Raw genomic sequence first — 6000 nt, 5'->3', positions numbered from 1 at the left:
ATATTACGCCAGTACTTTTCCAGCTGCACTGGCTGCCAGTCCATTTCCGGGCCCGATTCAAAGTGCTGGTATTAACATTTAAAGCCCTTAACGGCTTGGGGCCAGGTGACCTGAAGGATCGCCTCCTCCCATATGTGCCTGCCCAGACCTTAAGATCATCATCAGTGGCCCTTCTCCATGAGCCCCTGCCAAAGGAAGTGAGGCAGGTGGCTACTAGGAGGAGGGCTTTTTCTGCTGTGGCACCCCGGCTCTGGAATGAGCTCCGTAGTGAGGTTCGCCTGGCGCCTACATTGTATTCCTTTCGGCGCCAGGTGAAGACCTTTTTATTTTCCCAGACATTTTAGCTTTCTAAATTTTTATCTTTGCTGTTTTAAATCTGTATTTTAAACTCCTGCACTGCTGCTAGATTTTATTGTGGTTGTATTGTTATATTGTGGTTTTAATGTTCTATATATTTTAAATTGTTTTATTGTGTGTTTGGTTTTAATTTTTGTCAACCGCCCAGAGAGCTTCGGCTATTGGGTGGCATAGAAATGAAATAAATAAATAAATAAATAAATAAAGATTTAAAGATTCAAATGTGGGAGAAAGAAAAGTGAACAGATGGAAGCTTTCCCCTACAACAAGTTTAACATTGTACCATGAAACAGGGAGTGGGTTTAAAATTATTAAAGAAAAAAGGTAGCAGTTAGCCCAGAGATGTTCTGCAACTATTCTGTAATGTACTGCCTGCATTTATAGTCACAATTGTGGTATAGCTTATGGGTGTCAAGCATCAGCACATCTGAAAAAAAATCCTCAATTTATTTAGTAGCCACCTCAGTCTCTACCCCACCTTGGATACCTTTACTCTCCCTTTCCTCTTCTCCACAAAACAGTGCTCCCAATCTACATTTGCAGAGCCAATGTATTGATAGAGTCTTTGACTTGGATAAGGAAGACCTCAGCTTAAATCCCTCACTCGCTAATGATGCTCACTGAGTACCTTTGAGCCAGTTAATATCTCAAACTAATCTACCTCACAGGGTCATTGTGGTGTCATACCAAAGCCAGCCTTTCTCTATTTGTAAGAGACCTAACAGAGCCAATCTTAAGATAAGTTCTCAACTCAGGCTGCTGTGAATAACAGTATGTGGCATGTGACACTGCTTTGAGCAGTGGTTTAAAAATATAGGAAGGGTGGCATATAAATGCAGTAATAAATGCCATAATATATGATCCCATTACATCTTGAGGGCAATCAAAGCATCACTAAAGAATATGAAGGGTCAAATAAATGGTTAAATTTTAGGTGAATTCTCACCAAGTTCTGAAGGCTCCAACAAGCTTTCTCCCTTTGTTGATTACATTATTTTTATATATTCTATCTGAGCCTTCCTTACCTGCAGTGCAGAATGAGACTGCCAGATACTAAAAGTATCAAGATTTCTTCAGGTTAACCTACAGAATAAGGAAATACTGGGGAATTGCAATAACAAGCCATCATCATCAATAATAGCCTCAGTAGTCAAGGCACATCTGTAAAAAGCATCCCCCACAAATGCATAAGTTCTGTCTGTGAAAAGATAGTAGTGATCTAATCTAACAGTTGAGACCTTTTTGATACCATTCCCTTAATGGAATAAAATAAAATAAATTATGACCTGCATACATGGAGTATTTGCGAGCGGAGATGGGTCAAAGAAGACGCAGACAACAAGCTTGGGTTGAAAATTGGCCCACATTTTATTGAAATATTTGCAAAGGGGTAACTAGGACGGGCATCTAACTGTGTCAGCGGCTATCTGACACTTCTTGGGCGAAAACACACCCAGCCTGAGGGGTGGCGGTGATCTCGCCATCCCTCCGGACTGCCCCTTCTGGGGGAGGTAGACCTTCCGGTGTCACCCCCAACCCGGTGCCACACAACACCTGGGTGAGTGAGTAGGGTTGGTCTCCCAGGCAACCCTTATCCCCCCGCCGAGCCGCACAACCCGTTTGGGGGGCCTCAGGCATCACCTGTCACCATAAGGTGCCTCTGCATGCACACCATCCCTACTCCCTTTCCTGTTTTGCCCGTCCTAGCCGCCAAGTGGAATGTGACTGATGATATAGACCGTATTCCCCTATAGGACACACCCACCCCAACTAACAGTGTGATGTAGGTGAAAAAGACCCACAGTCCTAGGCCAATTGGACTGTGAGCCAAAAAATTCCTACATGGCTCCCAAAGGGCCAACCGGCAAAACCCCACACTGCTAAGGGGAGGGTGGGAGGGAGCTGCAACGCATCAAAGAGCTGAGATTGGGTTGGGGAGCTGAGTTTAAGGCAGCTCAGCATGCCCCTCCCTGCATGGTGGTGCCACTGGGGTGCACCAATCAGATGCCCTGCGTCTTGTCACCCCACCCGCCCGCAATGCCCCCCCTTTTAGCCAGACAAGCTAGCGCCAGGTAGGGCAATCTGCTTATTTATTGTTACATAATAATAAATCTAGGCTATCACGGCTGAATCGCACAGGTGTCACAGAACTGGCAGCAATGCTATTGTGTCCTACTACACCTCCAAATGGTCATCTTAAGGCAACTGGAATACAGCACAAGATATTGGGGAAAACGGAAGGGATTCTACTGTATCTAACCTGGTAAATGTTGTTGGAAAAGGGACACAGTGGGCTGGTGTGAATATAATACTAAACCATAATTTAGCATTACATGAAGGAGCCTAGCTTCACCCCAGACTTGCAAGCTCCCCACACTCTTCTGGTGTGGCTGCAAGGACAAGTTCAGAAGCTTTCGTATCTGGTTTTGATTAACTGAATCTTGTTGTGTTGCACATACCCAAACTGTGGTTAATCTTAACTATGGTTAGTGGGAAGAAGCTAACTTCAAACCACATTTTATGAAGGTGGCTTGCATTCTTTAATCATAGTTAAGACTAACCACCTGTTAGGGTTTGGACAACATGCTTAACTGCAGTTCATCTAAAACAGGAGTGCAAGCTTTTGCTCTCCTCCTCACAGCTGCACCACTGGAGTACAACTAGGGGAAGTCCTTCCATTGCAATATGGGGCACTCTTCAGATGGTGATTCAGGGAGCTCTAATTCAATTTTATGGACATAGTTTTATGCATAAAATATGAAGTAAAATAGAAGCAAATTGGGATATATTAACTAATAGCTGTAAGCAGGGATGGGAGAAGCAGCCATTTTCAGGCTTGCCTAAATTCTCTGAAACTGACTTCCAAGCTTGTGTCAGCTCACTCCCATTTCCATTCTCAACTTGTTTTTTGGCTCATTCGAACAGAAAAGTGTGCAGTTCTAATTGGAAAAGTGTGCATTTCTGTGTGTATTTTTCAACAGTGAATGTCCACATGCACTTTTGAAAAAATACTGGGAGAACTGGGAGGGGTTAGTCTCTCCCAGTTGTGACCTTCTGGGTACTCAGTGCAGCGCCAACACCAGGAGTTGAGGGTTGGGGAGGAGGAGTTGCTGTAGTCTACAAGAATTCTATCTCTAGGCTTCCTGCCCTATCAAGTGCCAATCTTGATTGCTTGTACCTTGTGTTGGATACCTGGGACAGACTAGAGATGCTGTTGGTGTACCACCCACCCACTCAGTTTCCTTGCTTAAGCTGAAAGAGGTGGTCTCAGATCTGGTTTTGAGGACCCCTAGAATGATGGTTCTGGGGAATTTCAACTTCCATCCCACGACTGCCAGAGGCAGCTCAGGACTTCATGGCCACCATGACAGCCATGAGGCTGACTCAATATGTCATTGGCCCAACACATGTAGGAAGACATACACTTGATTTGGCTTTCTCTATTGGGCAAGAGGTTGGTGATCTGGAAGTGGAGGAATTAACATCTATCTCATTGTCATGGTCAGATTACTTCCTAGTAAGGTTTAGACTTTTGGCAGCCTTTCCCCTCTGCAAGGATGGGGGACCTATTGAAATGGTCCACCCATGGAGGCTAATGGATTCCAGAGGGCTCTGGGGAATTTTCCTGCTTGTATGGCTGATGCTCCCATTGAAGCCCTGGTCACTGTTGAAATGCAGAGATGACTCGGGAGTTGACACGATTGCTCCCAAGTGTCCTCTGCCTCTGAACAGAACCTGGGCAGCTCCTTGGTGTATACCTAAGGCAATGAAGTAAGAGGCAAGGCAGCTAGAATGCAGCTGGAGGAAGACTTGTGCGGCATCCAAGCAAATACAGGTTAGGGCTCATTACTGAGCCTACTCTGTAGCAGTGATGGTGGCAAAAAGGGAGTTCTTTTCCACCACCATTGCATCTTCTCACTGTCATCCAGTGAAGCTTTTCCAAGTGGTTATTGGCCTGCTGCAACCTAGTCAAGAGAGAAAGATGGTGGAACCCTTGGTAGTATGCTGTGACAAGTTTGCATGGCATTTTGGAGATAAAGTCCCTCAAATCTATCATGACTTGGACACTACAGTTAATGCAGTTCCATTAGCAGTGGTGTCCAGAATTTCATCTGGTTCAGTTTTATTGGATGAGTTTCAGTTGTTGAGACCTGAGGATGTGGACAAGGTGCTCAGACAAGTCTGGATGACCATCTGTGTGCTTGATCCTTGTTCTTTATGGCTTATTAAATCTAATAGGGAGGGGATGCCTGGCTAGTCCAGGAAGTTGAGAGCTTTCTTGGTGGCTTTCAGTACCATTGTCCATGATGACTTTCTAGATAGGCTGTATGGGTTGGGAGCTGGAAGCACTGCATTGCAGTGGTTCCACTCCTTCTTGGTGGTGTTGGGGGATTATTGTTCTGTGCCTTGGCAGCTTTGCTATGGGGGTTCCACAGGGCTCTATCTTCTCCTCTTTGCTAGCTTAACATCTACATAAAACTTCTGGGGGCAGTTATCTAGAGATGTGGGCTGAGGCATCACCAATATGTGGATGACACCAAACTCTATCTCACCTTTTCATCAAATCCAGGTGACAGTGTGGGTGTTGTGAATCAGTGCCTGGGTAAGGTAATGGACTAGATGAGGTCCAATAAACTGAGACTCAATCCAGATAAGATGGAGGTACTGTTAGTGGGTGGTTTTTCTGCCCAGCTAAGTGACATTCAACCTGTTCTGGACGGGGTTGCACTACCCATAACATACCAGGTTTGTGTTTAAGGGGGCTCTTGGATCCAGCATTGGATTCAATGCTCGGATCTCCCACACTGGAGTCATTCAAGATTAAGCTGGACAGCCATCTGTCAGGGATGCAGGGGGTTAGGCTTGATGGTCTTATAGGCCCCTTCCAACCCTACTATTCTATGATTCTATGATTGTAACTAGAGGCATAGGTGGACTCGGTGGCAAAAAGCACCTTTTATCAGCTTAGGCTGATATACCAACTATATCCTTATCTGGACAGAGATAGCCCAGCTACAGTGATCCATGGCCTGGCAATGTCTCATCTAGATTACTAATATGTGTTATGCATGGGGCTACCTTTGAAAACAGTCCAGAAACTTCTGCTGGTCCAAAATACAGACAATATTAACGGGGATTGGTCAATATGAACATGTTATGCTTTATTATCTGAACTAGCTGCCAATCCATCTCTGAGTCCAATTCAAAGTACTAATGTTAACTTCCAAAGCCCTAAACTGCTTGGGGCCAGGTTACCTGAAGGATGAGCTCATCCCATATATACTTGTCTGGATCCTCAAATTGCCTTCAGAGGCACTTCTATGGATGACCCTACCCAATGAAGTGACGTGGGTGGCCTCAAAGGGGAAGGACTTTTCCATTGTGGCACCCTGGGTGTGGAATGACCTCCTCAGAGAGGCTCACCTGGCACCTGTACATTGTGGACTTTTGGATGCCAGGTGAAGACCTTCTGATTTTCCCAAGAATTTCAGTCTTTCTGTTGATGCTGTTTTTAAATCTTTTATTGTATTTTTCAATCTTTACACTGCTGGTGGTTTTTACTTTGGTTTTATACTGTAATTTTAAACTTAAAAGGTTTATATTATGTTTTATTTGTGCTGTATGTTATGGTTTTAATTGTTG

Source organism: Heloderma suspectum, chromosome 3 (genome assembly GCF_057233095.1).
Source record: "Heloderma suspectum isolate Gila_16-S chromosome 3, 16-S_ref, whole genome shotgun sequence".
In the NCBI taxonomy this organism is placed as follows: domain Eukaryota; kingdom Metazoa; phylum Chordata; class Lepidosauria; order Squamata; family Helodermatidae; genus Heloderma; species Heloderma suspectum.
The sequence above is the reverse complement of the archived record's forward strand: the minus strand, read 5'-3'. Positions refer to the sequence as shown.